The sequence below is a fragment of the Geotrypetes seraphini genome, chromosome 1 (assembly GCF_902459505.1).
Source record: "Geotrypetes seraphini chromosome 1, aGeoSer1.1, whole genome shotgun sequence".
Lineage (NCBI taxonomy): Eukaryota > Metazoa > Chordata > Amphibia > Gymnophiona > Dermophiidae > Geotrypetes > Geotrypetes seraphini.
Genome location: NC_047084.1, coordinates 356794874 through 356816753, shown reverse-complemented (window position 1 = coordinate 356816753; position 21880 = coordinate 356794874). Strand labels below are relative to the sequence as shown.

Genomic DNA, 21880 nt, shown 5'->3' with positions numbered 1-21880 from the left:
AGTCTCACGAAGAGGAGCAAAAGCAGCTCCTCCTTCACCTTGTTGCTCAGCACAGAAAGACCTATCCAACTTGCTCCAAAGCCACGCGGATGAATAACATGCAGGATGGGGTTGGGGGTAGGAGAGAGGAAAGTAGAAATGCAGGACACTACAGGGGAGGAAGAACTATTGGTGTCCAGTTCTTGAACATAACCCCCCACCCCCCCTCGGCCTATAGTCAAGTTGACAATTTCCCCCCTTTTTTGAGGGAAAACTTAACTTATACTTGGATTGACTTATATTTGAGTCTTCATGGATATTCAGTGCTACTATCCGCATAGTGAGTGGTACTTAATATCCATGCAAGGTTTACAAAACCCGAGTAAATATAGAATAAATATATAATGACAGAAAAGTGAGTTCTATAATTTCAAATAGACTGTGCAGCACTGCTCAAACCATATCCAATCTATAATGTTAATAAATTTTGAGTGAAAGGAAGACCTCAGGGTGGGATTGTTTAGTCAAACACACATAAAAACGTACAGTTCTACAATCCGTGTGTCACCACACACCTCACCATCATGGCATCTTCCTAGTGAGATAATTAGTGCCTAAATTAATATGTGAAAAATCACTAAACTAAAACTAATAAAGCAGCACTAGCACAGAGTTTAAAACATGAAAAGGCTGCTCAGTCAAGAAACGCTGTAATGTAACAAAGGACTTATCTCAATGTGGAGTCCAAAAGTCCACACCACTCTCGACAGCTTCCAAGACAAAAGTCACAACGCTCGAGAGTTTCTTGCTAGTTACACCAAAAGTCCACAATGGTTCAACTGACCTCCTTCCTCAGGAACCTGCTGTAATTCAGGAACTTGTTTAAAAAGCAAGTACGCTGGAATTAGCCCAGCTAAAAAACTAGCATGAAATGCAGTGGAGAAGCCACTGCCACTGCCACTATGTGGTTAGTCACACAAATTGTAGGGGAACATCAATTTATACTTGGTCTGAGAAAAATGTTACTATATAGTTCATTCTCTCTCATAGATCCATACACAATTCCAACATAATACAGATATCGTTAATCTCATAGTGTGCTCATGAAAATATTTATGGGCTATATGGACAGTGGCAGTATTCAGATAGATATTCAGGTAGCTTTCTGGTTAAAGAACAACAGTTTTTCTGTTATTCGGTTTTAATATCATTGCTCTCTGGACCAGGCACTGCCCTAATAGAGGTGCTGAATGGTGATGGATAGTGGAGGCTCTTATCTGGATAATGGCTGCCATTATCCAGAGAAATGCCTTTGACATCAAACCTGTTACTAATTTAGGTAAGTCAGCGTAGGACATTTTTAGAGCTGATGTCCTTGATGGAGACTTATTTGTGCTGAGGCAGCAAAACGGTGGAGTTCAGCATCACCCATTTTCAGTATTTTCTGAAGAATTGACTTATTTCACATTATTAATGAACTTTGCTGCAGTTCCACTTGTCAGGCTTACTCTACAGGGGACAATGATGAGAGGAAACCTGATTTTAACAGATCCAGCTTAAGTGATTTTGTCATGCTGAGGATCCAATATATCAGGATAAATGGCAGTTTCTCCAATATGTTAATTCCTTTGATCCTATTTGCATAAACTACAGTCAATGAAAACACAGCTTCACCTCTGAGAAACTTAACAGAAGCATGTAAAATATTTGGACTCACTTTTAAGGAAAACACCTTTAATATTGGTATACATAATTAGCAGACGAGAGATAGACCCAACTGGAATGCTTGAAATACAAGGGAGAGTGTGATTGCAGCCAATGAGCAATAACTTAAACACTGCTCAAAAGACAAAGGATTGGGTACCAAGGAACATGGCTTTCAGTTTTTCTTTGCACACTACACCCAGTCCTCCTGAGGCAGGGAGAGAGACTGTCAGAGCACAAAATTTAAGAATGAGCATCTTGCCACCAGGCTCTGTTAGAAATGCCTTTGCCATTTTTTTTTTCTTTATTATCCTCTCATTTCATAGGATTTTCCATTTCCATCAAAAAAAAAGTTTGCTCCCATGTTTTAGCCTTAGATTTTCCTGATCTAGATAATAAAAATACCGGGATAATTTCTAAGTTTCTGGGCGAAGCTTGAATTCTCCAGTGATACTTTGTTTGTGATATACACTATAATAATAATCATAGGAGAAGATCACAAAATATCAAGCTCAGTGACTGGCAAAAACCTACAGTATAGTTGTGGTTTCTATAGTAATTGGTGCCCTTGGAAAAGTATCAAAAGACTCGAAACAACATTTGAACACACTGAACATACACAAACTCACCATCTATCAACTACTGGGAATTGTCCACATCCTGCGCCAATACCTCTGAATATTCTAAGCAGGGCTGACAGGCTGTATGAAGTCACAAAAACGATGACAATAATAATGATAATACAGTAAAACCTTGGTTTGCAAGCATAATTCGTTCCAGAAGAATGCTTGTAATGCAAAGCACTCGTGTATCAAAGCAAATATTTCCACAGGAAATAATGGAAACTCAGATGATTCATTTCACAACACAAAAACTTTAATACAAAATACTGTTCTGTATAAAATAAAAAAGGAGAAGGACACCGAGTGGCCAAAGGAGGAGGATGAGGAGAAGAGCCGCAGCTTGGGTGGCTCCTGTCTTAGCAGCCGCCGCTGCTTTCCGGGGCTGGGCTCAGTACTGCTACAGCCCACCGCCGTCGCCTTCGAGGCACAAGAAGCCGGCGTGGCATTGCTGTGTGGAGCAGAAGCGGCAAACCGGTAGGCGGTGTTCACCTTGCTTTCCCAGGCCTATAATGGTGATGGTGGTGGTGGTGGTGGAGGAGCAGAACAGGCCTCACTGCTCCACAGAAAGAGCATCAACGCCAATGAGTTTGTCCCACTGCCCAGCTCCGAGCACGTCGCTGAGATCGTGGGGTGGCAGGGTTGGAAAATCAAAGCACTAAGAGGCAAGACAAACACTTACATTAAGACACCTGCTCATGGAGAAGAACCAGTTTTCGGGCGCACATGTCATACGTGTGTAAACTGTGGGTAAATTGTATATGATGCACTCAGCGATATGACGTGCATATATTGTGCAAACTTGACGTGCTTGTTTTGCAAAACAACGCTTGTTTAAAGAGTTAAAATTGAATAAAATGTTTTGCTCGTCTTGCAAAATACTCCCACCACCAAGTTACTCGCAAACCAAGGGGCTCCTTTTACAAAGGCACGCTAGGGCATTAACGTGCAGAATAGTGCATGCTAAATTGCCGTGTGCACTAGTCGCCACCGCCTCCTTTTGAGCAGGCAGTAGATTTTCGGCTAGCGCGCGCTAATCCGGTGCGTATGTTAAAAACGCTAGCGCACCTTTGTAAAAAGAGCCCAAGGTTTCACTGTACAGTAAATGGTATAATAAAATACTCCATAGAGAGCATATAGAAGACACTGAAGGAAAGGCTGACGAATCCAAAATGTGGCAGTAGCTGAGGTAAGGAACCTTGATGTAAGAAACTGAAGGACTTTATCAGGGCAGTACAGGCACAAGCACTTTAAACAAATGTAATAAAGGCTAAAATTGATAAAGCATTCACTGACAAAAGACACTAAAGAGATTATAGACCACCTAGTCACTGGCTGAAAAAGATAATTCAGACTCACTGCAAGGAAAGACACAACAAAGTAGCAGCCACGATACAGTGGAATATCTGCTTAAAGTATCATTTGCTTGGCAGATTGTGTGACACCATAATAATAATAACAGAGCTCATGCCATCGAAAAGATTATAGCAAGTGAGGTCAAGATTAGAGAATGATACGGGGAAAAAATCTGTCCCCGTCACCGCCCCGTCACCGGCCCACCATCCTCTGCACCGCCCCGTCACCGCCGATCCCTTCACCGCCCCGTCACCGTCACCGCCATCCCTTTCACCGCCCCGTCACCGTCCCCGCTGCATCCATATAAGCCTTTTTCCTTTCACTCCCTCCTTCCAATTTGAGCCGGGAACACTAGCGATCGCACGGTCCCCGCGGCCACTACCTGCCTGCCCGGTCGATCCTGGTGTTTGGCCGGCTCTCTCCCTTCTCCTCACCTTGGTTTGTGGGTTTTCTTTTTCGGCAACCTGCGCGCTTTCCCAGGGAGCCGCACACGCGCGGCTGCTCAGTGTTCGATCTTCTGCTCTGCTGCAACTTCCTGTTTCCGGTTGCGTCAGAGCAGAAGATCGAGGCTGAGCAGCGGCGGGTGTGCGCGGCTCTCTGGTAGCGTGCGGGTCGCCGAGGAGGAGGATCTGCGGACTGGGGTGAGGAGAGGGGAGAGAGCTGGCTGGACACTGGAATCGATTGGGCGGGCGGGTGTGAGCTGCGGGGACCGCGCGATCCTTCATGCCTCACTGCGGGGGACAAGACCATTCACCGCCCCGCGGGCGGTGAATGGCCTTGTCCCCGTCGCCGCAGCGACTGCTAGTTTTCTTCCCCGTTTTCGGCGGGTGACCCGCGGCTAAAATGCGGTGGCCGCGGGTAAACCGCCACCGTGTCATTCTCTAGTCAAGATCTTCTGGAACTTAAAAATGCAAACTGAAAGGCACTTAGGGGGAACCTCTGTAAATGGCGTCTAAAATAAAATAAATAGGCACCTATAATAATAGCGCTTATCACGTGTCAATCACACTTAAGCGCCTTTTACAGAATCTCACCTACCGGCACCTAACTGAAAACTTAGGCACCTGTAATGTGAGCTAGGGTTTCAATGGCCTACAGGAGCCTAAGTAATTTAGAGAATCGGGCCTAGCAGAGCCTAAGTCCTCCTCCACCTCTACGCACACCTACTTTGGCATGAGGTGCCTACCCTTTGTAAAATTGCACCTAAGAAGACAGGCACCTATTGCCCAATTAAATTTTATTTTTATTATTGCTCATGCTCATGATTGAAGTCATGTTAAGGCAAACAGTAGAAAAAAGAAAAAGCTGAGTGGTTCTTGAAGCAATATCAATTCGACTCTCAAAAATACATACTTGGAACTTTGGGTTTAATATTCAAAATTATTTAACTGGGAAGGAGAGGCAACAGCACTTAACTGGTTAGTATCGCTGATATCAGCATTAACTGCTAAATTGAAATCCAGCTATTTTGTGGGCCGTCTGAGTGCTGATATTCAGCACTTAACTGCCTAAGTTAACCAAACAAATTGGACCGCATATAACACAGACCTATCTTTATCCTGTTTCACATCTGTAGTTAAGGGTTGAATATTACAATTGACTTGATAAAGAGATAGCCCTGCCTCGCAGTCCAAACATGTGCAAATGGCTGCGCCCAGGCCTTTCCTGTGCAACGGTGTGACCCACCTACAGGAAATTACATCATAGAGGGGGAATGCGACTTGTGAGAACTGTGGCAGTTGTCAGGCCGGCGCAGGGAAGTAGGCAGATGGGTAGACAAATGCCTGGCTTGAGCTGCGAGGAGGGGTTAGAGAGATGCTGGAACCAAGGGGGGAATAAGATGAGAGAAAGAAAGAGATCTGAAGTAGAGGGGAGGGGAAGGTCAGAAAGAGAAAGGAGAAAAAGGCCTGGAACAAAATAAAAGGTGGTGGGGAGAGAGACATGGAACAAAGGTGGGGAAGAAATGCTGGACTGTGGTGGTGGTGGAAGAAAGAGAGATAAAGACTGGACAGGGGGATAGATACTGGACCAATGGAGAGAAAGAGACTGAACCTGGGTGGGGGTGCAGGAAGAAGGGAAGAGAGAGGGGAACATTTGGAGGTAAAGGGGCACAGAGAGGAAATGTAGACTATGGATGGGTAGACAAATGCCTGGCTTGAGCTGCGAGGAGGGGTTAGAGAGATGCTGGAACCAAGGGGGGAATAAGAGGAGAGAAAGAAAGAGATCTGAAGTAGAGGGGAGGGGAAGGTCAGAAAGAGAAAGGAGAAAAAGGCCTAGAACAAAATAAAAGGTGGTGGGGAGAGAGACATGGAACAAAGGTGGGGAAGAAATGCTGGACTGTGGTGGTGGTGGAAGAAAGAGAGATAAAGACTGGACAGGGGGATAGATACTGGACCAATGGAGAGAAAGAGACTGAACCTGGGTGGGGGTGCAGGAAGAAGGGAAGAGAGAGGGGAGCATTTGGAGGTAAAGGGGCACAGAGAGGAAATGTAGACTATGGAGGGAACATGGGGAAAGGGACATAGAAGAAATGTGGAATATAGAGAGACAGAGTAGAACCGCAAAGGGAACCAGTCCAATCAGCAGGAGATTCAGGGTTGGCCCCCAGCCTGCCCTGCCCATTGTTCCACTCCTGGCACAGTTGATTGATGGCCAGAGGCAAAAAGAATTGCCTCCCTGTGCCACAGCAGTAGGAAAGGCTTTCATAAAAAGGTAATTTCCTACTGCCGGGGGGATTAGCAAGGGGGTAGCTCAGTGAGAGATCCCAGCTCATTGGCGGGAGACTTGGCAGGTTTGAGAGAGGACAGATGCTGAACATGATTAGGGGGGGGGGACAGGAGACCCTGGAAAGAAAGTTAAGAAAAAAAAAGAGTAAAGTGGAAAAGTGACATTGGGACTAAAGCAATGAACAGGCAGTAAAGGTAAAAAAAATATTTTTTTTCTGGATTTATTAATTGTAAATATATCAGGTTTGGGAAATGTGCATCGCTAATATCTTACATTTTAACTTCTATTCCTATTACTGTGCCAGGTTTTTTTTATATAAGTCTGGAATGTGCTTGCTTTTTGTAGGATTTGTTTAATATGCATTGCTAAAATCTTGTGCTGCAGCAAGATTCCAGGTGTGTTGTGATATGCCGGCGAGGAGGAGAGGTGCCAGCTGACTGCCTATAGGATGTTCCTCAAGCAGTGAGACATGTTCTCTAGGTAGTCAGCCAGCGCCAGCACCTTGCCTCGTCAACAGCCCCTCTCCTCTTGCAGCACCCCCCCATACACACACTGGCGGCTCAAGCCACCCCTCCCCCCCCCCCCCGTCTGGAGGGCCTTCGTGCATGTGTGGATGTCAGCGTGATGTCATTGTGCTGATGTCTGCAAATTTCCGGATGCCCTCCAGCCGCAGCGCAGGGTTTAGAGTGCTGTAGCTTCCTGAAGTTTTCAGAACACTGGAATAGACAGTAACTCGGTCCCTTCTGAGCATAAGGCATGAAAAGCTTTATCTTCATTTGTAAATTGACACTTATTAGATGAATGTGTTGTAAGTAGGGATGGGTTGTCGTTTGAAATGGCATGGAAAATGTCAACAACATATCCCATGTCATTGCATAGCTAATGAAAACAAGTAGAAAATACACATTTCAGGACTGATTCTCTAAAGGGCACCTGGCGGAGCCTAACTTGTGAAATGACCCTGTTTCTTTTTTGTTCAAAAGTTGGACATGAACAGGAAATCTAGATGTTTTTCCTGTTTGATTATGGCTGTGAGATGGACTTGTTTTTTTTGAAGATGTCCCTCTATTGTGTGTGCAAAGAGAGTGTACTTTTCTGCTAGTGTATCCATTCAAACCATTATACAGCGGTACCTTGGATTACGAGCATAATCCGTTCCAGGAGCATGCTCGTAATCCAAAATGCTCGTATATCAAAGCAAGTTTCCCCATAGGAAGTTCCACCCCCCCCCCCCCGAGGCCAGCAGCACTGCTCCCCCCCCACGAGAACCGGCATTGCTCCCCCCGAAGGCCCACCTCACGAACCGGCACCCTCCCCCCCACAATCCAGCACCCCCCCACCGCCATCGGGCACCCCCCCCCCACCGCCATCGGCACCCCCCCGCCGCGACCTGAGATCCCCCAACCCACCCGAACCCTCTTCTTACTTCCAGTGTAGCCTCCGCATCGGCATCGGCACCAGCACCAGCATGTCCTGTGCCCGAAAATCTGCTTCCTGTGCCGGGCCTTGAGCATGCGCCTTACTTCACTGGAAGTAAGAAGAGGGTTCAGGTGGGTTGGGGGATCTCAGGTTGCGGCGGGGGGTGTACTGTACATGTGCAAACCCACTCGTGTATGCTTGCCGCCAGAGCCCCCATGAACCCCGACACTCCCTCCTGCCGCTGGGGCCCCCTGACACCCCCCCCCCCCCGAACCCCTGACACCTCCCCCCACAACCCCATACCTTAAGAGACAATCTGGCAGGACAGATGTCAACTCCTTACTGCTAGCAGGCCTTTCCCTTCCCGGTGCATCCTGAGATACACTGGGAGGAACTAAAGCTCTGATTGGCCCAGACACTTAAAATGACAGGGGCTGTCATCAGGAGAGCAGACGTTGTCGGAGAGGGTGGACAGCACAACTTTTTATTTTTTTTAATTGGGACAGATAATAAATGCACATATCTATGCCCATTAAAAAAATAAAACGCTGGGGGATTTTAACACTACTGGTACCTCCAGACCTGTTAGAAATTTTGGAGCATTAAAAACCAGCGCTTCATTTTGTGCATCATGTGGGCATCGATCAGAGTGCTCATTTTAATACTGATGAGTTTGTTGTAATGTATTTTACATACGCTTATCGGAGGCTGCTACAAACCATGAAAAAGACTGTGATTAGTCATTTTGTGCTTCGATAATATAACAGAAATACTTTGATGCTAAAACTGGCTTAGCGATGATCGTTAAATACATGGTGAGTTTTGTGCATCCGGGCCTTGGTATTTAACCAGATAGCAAGTGCTAACCCAGAAAGATGCATTTAAATATCAGCCCCATATTTTTAGGGCCATCTCCACACCACTCCTACTCCACTCACAATTATACAGACAGTACATAGAAAGCACAAAGGCATAAGATCATCTATTTGAAGAGCTCTTGGTTTCAGAAGAAGAAATTGCTTCCTTTTAGAAAGAGTGACTTTCAGAACATCAGGAATTGTTACATAACAGAGGAAGCCTTCCAAAATATTTTCAATAAGTCAGGGTTTACAGTGTGAGTAATATGCAATGTAGCTATCCCTAGTTCAGGGGTAGGCAATTCCGGTCCTCGAGAGCCGGAGCCAGGTCACGTTTTCAGGATATCCATAATGACTATATATGAGATGGATTTGCATGCACTGCCTCCTTGAGATGCAAATCTATCTCATGCATATTTATTGTGGATATCCTGAAAACCTGACCTGGCTCCAGCTCTTGAGGACTGGAATTGCCTACCCCTGCCCTAGTTGAATCATTCTTTATCTTTCAGGAACTCTTGTGACTTTCAAGCTAGGATAGCTAAAAGGGATGCTATGATGACCCTTAGGGCTCCTTTTACTAAGGTGCGCTAGCGTTTTTAGCGCACACACAAGATTAGCACGCGCTATAGCGCGAGCTAGCCAAAAAATTACCGACTGCTTAAAAGGAGGCAGTAGCGGCTAGCGCGTGTGGCATTTTGGCATGCGCTAAAACCGCCAGCGCGCCTTTGTAAAAGGAGCCCTTAGCCTTATTACGTCTTACAGAAGAAAAGGGACCTTCTTTGCCCTGGAAAGTGGAAGAAGAGCCACTAATGGAAGTTTTAATACTTTGGCAGCACATGCTTTAAATATTTCAATTCCAGATGCCTTCAGAAGCCTAGGGAAATTAAGAGGGGATAAATTGTATTCCCTAATAACTTTTTCAAAACTTTCAATTTTGTTTTGAGTCCATCCTTTAGCAAAAACTGCCTTTCTTTTCATAACTCCCTTTAACATTGCCCTGCAGAGTGTTGATACACAGAAACAAATTATGAGCAACTAATTCCAGAGTGCTGGCTTTCTGCAACACCTCGTCTATTTTGACTACAAGATCCTGGACTTTTGATCTTAGTCAGATATAGGCTCAGAAGTGAGATCACACATTGTATGTTTGCTCACTTAAATATGTAGTATAGAGTTTTGGTATCTGTCAAGTTTTTGTAGAAAACTGGAATTTTTATAGGATATAATACAGCAATGATGTTGAAATAGATGAGTGCCCAAGATCATATCTCTCGGTGCCTTTCAGATGGGCATTAGCAGGAGCAATCTGTGTGGTCTGAAAAACTCACTTCCTACATCTTTTCAATCTGGTGAAAAAAAAAAAGAAAAAAGCTTGAATTGCTTGTTTTCCATTAAGGCAGATCCACTTTGATAAATGGACCGTCTTTCTTCTAAAAAATAATTTAATTTAAAATATAATTCAACATTTTTATTATGCCGTAACCTTTGGTTCTGAGTGGATTATAATTTAAAATATCAAATTATGAAAAAAAAACAAGAAAAAGTAATCAAAATTACAGTTCACCAATTCAAAATTACTATAAGGTAACCCATCATTCAAAACTGTCAACACAAGGTAAAATCAGTTTGAAATAATCTTACAGGAAGAAACTAGAGTGTCACATAGATGTCAAAAAAGGCAATGTCCCAATTAAAAATTCACAATATATTTCTTAAATAGCCAAGTTTTCAAGCAACATCTAAATTCAAATAATCTGTTATCCCTCTTATGTCAGACAGCAGTTTATTACTTTTACCCATCAACGTTTTGTTAAATGTAGATGTTAAACAATAGGAACATTTCAAAGTGCTAACCAATTGTAGTTCTTAAATAGATCAAAGCTGTCTAGCTGGAACATATATGGATACCAAATATTTGAGATAACCAGGGCTCATGCTATACTGTACATGATCTTAAAAATGAATATAAGAGCTCTAAAATCTATTCCAGCCTTCAATGGGAGCCAATGGAGATGACATATAAAAGGAATGGTAGAATGAAAAAATTTTTCCTATGTTGATAGTATATTAGGAGATCACTGGAGATGAATACAAATAAATAATGGATTAAATATTAATATAAATTTTTAATTTTTTTTGTATGATGGGTCCTCAGTTTGCACAACTCAATTATCAGGCCCAGCCTGTAACGTTGAGTTGAGAGTTGTATTAACCCAAATGGGTTATCCAAATGTGAAACATCCCTGGACCCAATTAAATAGTAAATAAAGTGCAGAATCACGCAACCAAAATTAAATCACCATTCATCTCTCTAATATACTATTTTTTCATTCTATTGTTTGTTCTATTCTTTCCTATTTGGGTTTTGAGATTTTCAAACAATATAAAAGGAATGACATGGTCATATTGTCCACCTTTCAATATTAACTTCTTAGCTACATTTTGCCCAAGAAGTCCCTATAATAATAATATTGCAGGAACTGCTTGCAAATGCTGAGTATTCAAAACATATTTCATCCAGCACAAAGATTTCAATTGTAAACAAAGCATTCCTTATACGGTACTATAATTTACACGGGATTCCATTCTTAGGCCAGAGTCAATAAATACTCTATTTCAGTTTTAATCAGCACACTCACAGCAGATAAGACCAACATTTACTGTGATCATTCCATCATACAGAAACTCACCCAGAGAATTTTGTGAATTTAACTTTAATTTGAATTTAACTTTAATCCCCAGAAGCACATCATTCATCGATTGGATAACTCTTAAAAAATATCTACATCAAACTGGGAATAACAAAAAATTGTCACCTGCATAGAAAAATATATAATTTTTATTTCCTGTTATATATAGCCTATTTTACCTATATATAGATTAAATAATTCATTTGTAAGAGGGGGAGCTCTATGGCAACCCTTGCTGTACTTGCCAAGAATCTGAAAGCTTGTTTTTCTAAAGCACCTGACAGCAATGACTCCGTTGGTAGATGGAAATTAGTCTATTGTCTCAGGAGTCAGCATACTTTTATCTTCCAGAATGATGACATCATCAGTCTGTGACTTGGAGGTATGCACTCCTTCAACACCACTCAATAGCAGTTTGGGTACTCGTTTTTAATAGCAGAGACGACTCTTGCAGTCATATGAAAATTAGGATAAGCACAAAAAAATCCAAATTGTCCCTCTCCCCCAAAGAGTATTCATAGTTGCACTTTTAGGGGCAATTTCTCACCCTATTGTGCTGGTAGTGGAGCTTCCTGTTCGAGGAGCCCTGTCGTCTGACTGTGGCAGACCTTGATTGCAGTAGTTGCCATTCAGATATTATGCCTCTTCTGTCTCTTGATATGGCTTCTATATTGGATAGGGCTGATTGCCTTGTTGGGACTAGTTACCTCGGCCGCCCTGAGAATCCAGATTTGGGTGCTGATTCTTTGATCAGCAAACCTTTTAAACGAGGTACTGTGCACCTTTTTATTGCTGCTGTTCTGAAAGAGCTTAATTTGGATTCTCCACCTTCCACTTCTCAGGCTTCGGTCAAGGACTGTTTTCATGTGCCTTTTTCTATCCCATATCCAGCTCCTTGATCTGGTTACAGAATAATGTGATGCATCAGACAGCTCTTTCCGACCTTTTAATGCTATGTCTAAGCCTTATTCCCTGGCTCCTGATTTTCTCCAAGTTTTTGAACAATCTAAGGTAGATTCCGCCGTGGCGCAGGTTATCTGGCACACAGCCCTTCCTAGTGATGGGGGAATGATGCTTAAGGACTCTCAGGAACGCAGGGTGGATATTGTGTTAATTTTAAAAAAAGCTTTTTGTACTGGCGTCTTTAGGTATCAAAATAGCGGTGGCCACTTCCTTTACGGTGCAAGCCTGTCATGCCGGATTGTACAGTGTGTCCTCTGTGGAGGTGCATACTTGTCCTTCGCTGGTGATGGATGGTGTGGATTATGTGGCAGACACCCTTTATGAACTTATTCGAGTTCTTTATAAAGTCTCTGTCTGCGCGACGGATTTGTCTTTGGGCTGGAGATGCTGTCTCTAAGAGCAGACTTCCTTTCAAGAGCCAGCTTCTTTTTGGAAAAGATCTAGATCTCATCACTGGTGTTTGCCAAGTGTCAGCCCCTAAGTCTCTCCTGTGAACAAGTTTTGCCAGACATCAGGAGGGGATTGTAGTACTTTCGTTCCTTCCACAGATGTTGTCAGGGATCCGCAGGTTCTTCCTCCCAGAGATATTCCCAGAGCTACGCCCCCATTACAACAATTCATATTCCAGGCATCCTCAGGCCTCAGGTTCCTATGCAGCAGCTGCGCCTAAAAAGTCCCAATGCCGTCAGGGGTCAGGCAGGGCTTCCTCCTATTAGAGGCCGAATTCTCAGTTTTATCAGGTGGTCTTGATTTTCATCGGATCCATGGGTGCTGGCCTCCGGCTCGTCAGCTAGAAAAGGAGTCCAGAGTCCGTGATACTCTGCAACATCTCTTAGACATTGAAGCGATGGAACCCATTCCAGAACACGAATCGACATTGTGCCACAGAAAGGCTCAGAGGATTGGAGACCCATTCTGGATCTACAGTTGGTCAATCGCTTGTTGCGGATTCCACATTTCCACATGGAAACAGTGCACAGTGATAGCTGCTGCCTCTCCAGGAGAGTTTCTCACAGAGGCTTGCCTCCATATTCTGTGGGGTTTTTTTTAGATTTTGTTGTCTGATTAGCTCTCCATTCATTCCATTTTGTTGGTTATTTTGGTACCTGTATATATGTATATGGAATGAATACAGTATATATATATATATATATATGAATACAATATAAAATATATGAATACAATATAAAGAAAGACTTTGCTCTTTGGGCTTTGGTATTCTCAGAGCTTCAGTTTCTGGGGACAACAAAGATAAGTAGTTGCTGCTATGTTTTCTTTCACTTTCTCGGTATATGAAATCACTCTGATAGATCTGCAGGAAAAGATTTAGTTGCAGATGGCAAGAGGTCAGTGTATTGTGTATTCAATGTAGTCAATAATAAAGTGAGGGCTTATGCTGACTGAATGTTAATAAGGAATCACAAGGACCTTGGAAAGTCAGTATGTTTGGTCATGCACTTCACAGTTTTGTATAATGTGAAAGTATTAAAAACATCCAGGAAAAAGAACTGATAAAGGTTAGGAAGCCATATAATATATTATAATATATCATATATAGACTGCAAAACTCATTTTTGGGGAGAAAATGTAGGACTGAATTTTTTTTTACGCATGCTTAAAGGATATTTCTAGTTGGTTAGGCAGAAGTGAACTGCAGCTAATTGTCAAAAAAACAGGACCTGTTAGGTAGGGACATCCGAGCTATCTATTTTGCCAACTTTTCTAATGAGGGAAGGTATACTTTGATTTCCAGCAGCAGAAGCAAAACTTTTGGGATTAATACATTAGTGGTCCGCATCGAATGATGAAACAATTTTTTTGTGGTGCCTCTCCCCGCGAGAGGCAAGTACCTGTAGGCACTCAACCGGCACCAGCACCTCTCCTGCCGACCAACGTCTCACAGCACAGCTGTAATCGTGTCACAGCAGCTGTTTGTGATACACTCTTTTAGCGCAATTAGCTACATAATTAATACAAAAAGTTTAACTAGTGAAAAATAGTTGGTAGTTGTCAGGTAGTTAGCTACATTTTAAGTAGTTAAACAAAAATTCAATTGCATTTATAAGTTCTTCTACACTACATGGTCCTATATTTGAAGAGGATGGCTTCCATATTGCAGCGATGCTAGTTCTGAAGTTCATGAGATACTAACAGAACAAAAATGGTATGGGAAGATGCAGCTGCTCATTTGTGTTGTGGCTGTAATGGAGGCTGAAGTCAGAGCTGGTTGTGTAGCTCCACTTTCATTTGTGGAGGAGTTGCAGTCAGTCTCAAAGGAAAAGACTGCAACTGAAGGTGACATGATAGAAACCTTCAAGATCCTGAAGGGCATAGAAAAAGTAGACAGGGACAAATTTTTCAAATTATGGGGAACCACAAGTACAAGGGGGCACTCGGAAAAATTGAAAGGGGACAGGTTTAGAACAAACGCTAGGAAGTTCTTTTTCACCCAGAGGGTGGTGGATACATGGAATGCGCTTCCAGAGGCTGTAGTAGGCAGGAGCACGTTACAGGGCTTCAAAGAAGGTTTGGATAGGTTCCTAGAGGACAAAGGGATTGAGGGGTACAGATAGGAGTAGAGGTAGGTTATAGAAATAGTCAGGGACCACTGCTCAGGCAATAGGCCTGATGGGCCGCCGTGGGAGCAGACCGCTGGGCGAGATGGACCTCTGGTCTGCCTCAGCGGAGGCAACTTCTTATGTTCTAACACTTCTTTGATTTTCCACCCACTGCAAAGAACAACCTTTCAGCAGCTGAATCAGGAACAAAGGAAAAGGTTGAGCATTACCTGGAATGTTCAGATAGTTCCACAAACAGCTTGCTTGCATTTCCAAAAGTGACAAAAATCTTTTGTCAAGTTCAATGCTGCACTTCCTGTAGTTACTCGGGACAAATTTTTGTGCCATGATGATACTTTCTTAGTGAAGATAACTTTAAGAAACTAGTTTTTCTGTGGTATAAACTGAAGTGACTTATTGAAAATTCAGAGACTTTAAACATAAAGCAGAGTAATCGCATTTAGCATTAATTAGTGATTTGCTGAGAATTTAATTAATTCTTTTTTTAAAAACATTAAACACATTTCTTCCTAAGTGCAATGGTTGTGCAATTGATTCTTAAAGGCATATTAAAATGGCATGATGTGGTTAACTACTTTTGCAGTAGTTAACTACATTCCTCTTGTAGTAGTTAAACTATTTTGGGGGGTAAACTAGCTATGGGTAACCTAAATTACTTCTTAAGTTGTGCCCAGCACTGATGATAAATACTATCGATCCTCTGAATGAAGTACTATAAGCATGAGAACTAACCAATATTCAGTCGAGTGTAGTCATTCACACCATCCTAGGTGTCTACTCTATTGCAGATTTTGGTATCATCCGTAAAGAGGCAAATCTTACTTGACAGCCCTTCAGCAATATTCCTTATAAAAATGTTAGAAAATAACAGGCCCAAGAGCAGAACCTTGAGGCACACCACTGGTAACATCCCTTTTAGAGAATGACATGGGGACAAAATTTCCCTGTCTCCACGGGAACTCATTTTCCTGTCCTGTCCCCACGAGTTCTTTTCCTGTCCCTGCCCCATTCCTGCAAACTCCATCCTCATCTGCAAAAGCCTCAAACACTTTAAAATCATAAGTGTTTGAGGCTTGTGTGGTTAAGACAGAGCTTACAGGAATGGGGCAGTGATAGGGAAAGTGACAAAACTCACAGGGACGGGATGGGAAAATTGAGTTCCTGGGGGGACGGGGACAAATTTGCCTCCATGTTATTCTCTAATCCCTTTCTTCAGAGCGATCTCCATTAACCACTACCCTCTATCATCTTCCACTTAACCAGTTCCTGACCCAGCTCATCACTTTGGGGCCCCAAGAGCACTCAGTTTATTTATTAAGCCGTCTGTGTAGTAAGTACAACAATGAATGTATATACCATGTGAAGTATTTTATTTCTTCAGTATTTCTGAGATAGATTATATAAGTCCGCCCAGGATTGTCTTTATGTTCCAGCTATTGGAGTTGCTATCAAAGCCTGCTCCAGTTCATTCTAGACTAAATTGCCATATATGGGACAGAGGCAATACAAGTCTGCCCAACACCAGCCTTAGTTCTTCACAGCTGGAGTCACTGTCTAGGAGCCACTTGACACGGACAGCCATTTAAATATGTGTCTCCCTGTTTCATCGCCTTCAGATCCTCTGATGCTTTCATCCCAAGGTCCCTCTCCCTGTACAGTATATGCATATCAGCTTCTCTCCTCCTAGGACATACTGCTTCCTTGGATTTCCATTCCCCAAATCCTTCACTCTGCACTTCTTTGCATTCAATTTTAACTGCCAAACATTAGACTACTCTTCTAACTTTTGCAGATTCTTTTTCATGTTTTCCACTCCCTCCGGGTTATCCACTCTGTTACAGATCTCGGTATCATCTGCAAAAAGGTTAACCTTATCTATCAACTCTTTGGTAATGTTGCTCACAAATATGCTGAAGAGAATCAGCTCTTGCACTGACCCTTGAGGCACTCCACTACTCACCCTTCCTTCCTCCAAGTGAATTCCATTGACCACCATACTTCTCCTATGAGGAGTGTATCAAAGGTTTTGCTGAACTTCGAGTACATCTAGCTCATGTTCTTGATTCAGTTCTTTGGTTGCCCAATCAAAGAATTCAATCAAATTTGTTTGGCATGATTTACCTTTGGTAAAGCCATGTTGCCTTGGATCTTGTAACCCATTGGATTCCAGAAAATTTACTATCCTTTCTTTCAGCAATGCTTACAGTACTTTTCCAATAATTGAAGTGAGATTTACTAGCCTGTATTTTACCACTTCTTCTCTGTCACCATTTTTGTGAAAAAGGACCGCATCTGCTCTTCTCAAATCTTGCGGAATGTCTCCTATCTCCAAGGATTGAGTAAACAAATCTTAAAAGGAGGAACCTTCAGAACCTTTTTGAGCTTCCTCAATATCCTGGGATGGATCCCATCCAGTCCCATAGCTTTGTCCACCTTCATCTTCCAAGTTGTTCATAAACATTTTCTTTGTGAGCGATACAATATCTACTCCATTCTCATATGTACCTTTTGCCAGCTGATCGGGTCCTTCTCCTTGATTTTCTTCTGTGAACACAGAATAGAAATACGTGTTTAGCACATTTGCTTTTCCCTCGTCATTCTCCACATAACAATCCACAGCACCTTTCAGTCTAATGATTCCATTTTTACCCTTCCTCCTTTCATTAATATACCTGAAAAAATTATCATATCCCCTTCTTACATTTCCAGCCATTTATTCTTCGGATTGTGCTTTCACCAGATGCATCTTTCTCTTGGCTTCTTTTAATTTCATCTGGTATTTCTTTTCTGTGCAAATCTTGAAGTTTTCATCATTTTATGAATGCCAACTCTCTTGCCTTTTGCTCATCTGCTTGTTTGAAGAATCATATCAGTTTCCTTTTTCTCTTGCTTTTATTTACTCTCATATAAAGATCAGTAGTCGTTTTTAAAGCTCATTTCAGCCTCCTTTCTATTTCTTGTTTGTCCAGCTTAGGTACTTTCACATTAGATTTAGATCACACCATTATCAGTAGGAGATCAAGGTGATTTACATTCAGGTACAGTAGGTACTTTCCTGACACTGGAGGACTTACAATCTGGTTTATACCTGAGCCAATGAGGGTTAAATGACTTGTCCAAGATCTTAAGGAGCAGTAGTGGGATTTGATCCTGGCTTCCTTGGTTCTTAGCATGGTGCTCTAACATCAGGTATGGCTAATACATATTTCCCACAATAAACAAAAACCCTAATAGGAATATAATTCAATGATAGTGCAATATATGTAATCCCCTAATGCAATTCTGGATAAGTTGATAGCATTGACGTTCCCAAAAGGGATATAAACTCGCCAGTTTTGAGCAGCATTTTGGATTAGTTGATAATATTGTTTTCTGTTTAGGGCACATTTTGAAACCTTCACTTTATGGTTCACACTTTTGAGTTAGTGCATGTATGTGAACCTATGATGATGCACTGTGGGGCTTGAAAAATAGCTCCCTCCAAGTTGTTGAAGCCTGGAACCCTGGTTCACCAGGTATTCATTAGCTTTCACTTATGCACTAAGGCCACATACACATATATATAAAAATAATTAGTTTTGTTTATATCCCTTTTGGGAACGTCAATGCTATCAACTTATCCAGAATTGCATTAGGGGATTACATATATTGTAATACATATTTCCGGCATGTTTGGTAATTGAACATAAGCTAAAAAAAGAAGCTAACAGAGCTGAAGCCTGGTGGCAATTTGGCAACTTGTGTGGGACAGGATCCTGGCTAGGCCTAGTTGCCCCTATGAATCCCAGTCCCAGAGTTTGAATAAAGGTGGTGGAACGCAGCATTCAGTGCCTCCTAAGAATTGCACACTGAGATTTCCCTGGTTGAATAAGAAAAACACTTTAATGGTCAACAAACTTCAAACACAATTGCAGAAATGGCATGTGCAAAAAGAAAAAGGCTTCTATGAATTCAGTTTATTCTTATTAGGAAACAAACAAGTTCCACCTTAGCACAAGCCATGCTTTAGACTCAGTCCATTCCACAAACAAAAGTCCAAAACTTTTCCTTCTGGCCTCACTCTTGGGCCTATCAAAACAGTGCATTAGCCAAACCCTTCTCCTTTGAAAAAACAGTCTCCCTTGCTCTGGCTGTGGCCCTGTTGGGTAGAGCCGAATCCCCAACAGGCTAGGAGGAGATAGGCCTGTACACCACAAGACCTGTACACCTCCCAAAAGACATGCTCGGGTTTTACTTTTTCACCCTCAAGCACACCTCTGAGCAGTGCACAAGCTGTTCCAAAAATAAAACACAAAAACTCAAAACTTTCAGCTACTGGTTTCTACAGTTCCTGGGGTGGCTAGAACCCCACAATGTCCCCAGCATAATCCTCTGGCAGGCTTTAAAACAAAAGGCCAAAATGCAAAACTCCAGTGAGGAAAAAACTGCTTGGCTTAACAGCCTACTCACAGTCCATCAGCTGTTCTTCCCAGTCAGGCAAAACATAGTTCTCTTGGCACTCCATATCATAGTCCTCAGGCTGGGCTTCTGAGACTGATTTGGTATGGTTGGCTTCCAGTTACTCCATCTCCCAGTCCTCAGAGAAACTGCCTTGAGCTGGCCCTGGTTTAGCTGGAAGGACTGGCTTCCTTCCCAGCTTATGTTCAGCTGCTTCTCTCCTCTATCTGACGAGGAAAGCTCAGTAAATGGGAGCCTCTGCAACCAGCCATGCCCCCTCCTAGCAGGGATAGACAAACTCTTAAAGGGCCCTGCATTCTCAATGTCAGCCTGAGTTCTGGATACTCTTAAAGGGACGGGCTCCTTTCTAAAGTTGTGCACAGGATTTCTGCACTGTTCAGGATGTTTCCTATACCAGGTAACAGGGTTTTTAATGGGGCTTACAGGGACTTTCTCCCTGTTTCTGGTAGGGCTAGCCAGATTCCTGTTACACTTGTCAAAAACATTGGTAGGTAAATCATTTTTTGGTTGTTAATAATCATAGACACAGTGCTACTTGAACACCATTGTTCCCATGGCCACTAGGAAGATGTTAATTGGAGGACTAGGGCTGATTGGGAGCCAGATGTTAAAAGTACCTGCATACATTTGAAGAATGCTTCAAATACTGTTCTGCTTAATATGCTGTATTTTGGTGTTATTCCTACAAACAAATTTCACAGTGGACAAATCAGCCTTCATGACCTCAATAGCATGAGTCAAATTCTATATCTGATTTGGAGTTATTAAAGACTGAATGTACGAACTTGCAAAAGACCCGTATTAGGATGGAATTACATAGCATGTGATTAATAGAATACATTAAGAACCATGATACCATAGGGGTCTCAGGCTGAACAAGATGTTGGGTATATTTACTCACAATGAGGATTTTTTGATAAATGGACAGCTATTTTAAATTTAAATCTCATGGGTATTCATTGTTAAGACTATTTTTAAAAAAATTAACAGTGGTGGTCACCATGGAAACAGAGGAAGTCTTTGCTTGCCTACAAACTAACTTTCCAACAGACACATTTCAAGAGACTCTAATGGAATTACAGCAGACTTTGGAACAACATCGTGCTAAAGACTAAATCTAACAAGGTAAAGAGGATACATAGAAATATTGAGGATTATTCTAAAGGAACTATATATTCATAGATGGATAAATACAAGCATTGATCTAAAGATAAGGAAGTTACCCTCAATGCATTTTCAGAAAGTGATAGTAGTTCAGAGGATAGTGATGGGGGCATTTCATCAGATTTTACTCGTTACATCCAGACATATTCTGTGAACAGCTATGCCCACATTCAGACATAGGGGCTAGGGATACGGACAGGGAGTTGCTCCAGGAGCCCAAAATCGAACTGCGGTGTTTTGAACCACTCTCACTTTTCTTAAAACTCACTAGTTACCAATATTTAGGGGATGCCCTTTGATAGTGATCAAATCCTATCTTGAATAGAGGGTTATCTTTTGTCCCTACTACATGTCATAATCCATTTATTGACTAAGAAAGAGGAAAAAATAGACTAGTCACATTGATTGAGTCTTAGACTGACCAGTAGAATCAAAAGTTATATCCTGAGCAAGGACATAGAATTAGGGAGACCTCAATGAGACTGAAAGGAATGGGTCACTCAACATGTTCACCATATAAGAGAACAGATTGTATGACCCTTGTAGGTAGCTGAGTTGCTCTAAGCATAAAAAGCATAAAAATAACTCACAAGCACAAGTTTTGTGGGTAAAACCTACTTTCTCTGCAAATTAATATATGTAGTTTTGAAAATGCAGAACTACAAAAGTAACTGCTTTACCACCTCTCAGTTTATCTGCTTTTCCCAATAGCAAAGGTATATAGAAACATAGAAACATAGAAAATGATGGCAGAGAAGTACCAAAGCCCATCAAGTCTGCCCACACTAATGACCCATCCCCCTAACTTTACCCTCCTAGATATCCCTTAGCCCATCAAGTCTGCCCGCTCTGATTGCCCTCCCCCAATTTACCCTCTTAGAGATCCCACATGTGCATCCCATTTTTTCTTAAAATCTGGGATGCACATATGGAATGGGTAACTTTCATACAATCTTTCTATTCCAGTAAATAGCCACTTATTTTTCTAAATAGCTTTTGAAAACTGCTTCCCAAGACACATCTTGTTCATCACTATTTGGGATGACAAGTCTTTTTACAGCAGGATGACATATAAGATATTCAGTCAAATGTCCCAAATAGTTGTTTGAGAGACTCCTTCCTGAGCTCTTAATGTTGTTATCTTTGTGGCACTGTTATAATTCTAAGAAAATTGGGTTTGTTAGTATTAATTCTGGAAGAGTGGCTTAGTTGTAGAACTGCTGCCTCTGCACCCAGAGGTTGTGCAATCAAATCTTAGGGCTGTTCTTTGTGATCCTGGGCAAGCATCCAAGTGGCAGATTAAATTTAATGTGGACAAATGCAAAGTGATGCACAATGGGAAGAATAACCCAAATCACAGT

General features: G+C 42.2%; 1 long non-coding RNA gene across 1 annotated transcript; it reads right to left on the bottom strand.

Moving 5' to 3' along the window:
• Positions 1–2617: 2617 nt before the first annotated feature.
• On the bottom strand, positions 2618–19598 carry LOC117359814. Its single transcript, XR_004539310.1, has 3 exons — positions 19347–19598; positions 9821–10011; positions 2618–2961 (listed from the first exon to the last, which is right to left on the bottom strand). It is a non-coding gene; the product is annotated as an uncharacterized LOC117359814 (long non-coding RNA).
• Between the last annotated feature and the right edge of the window lie 2282 nt (positions 19599–21880).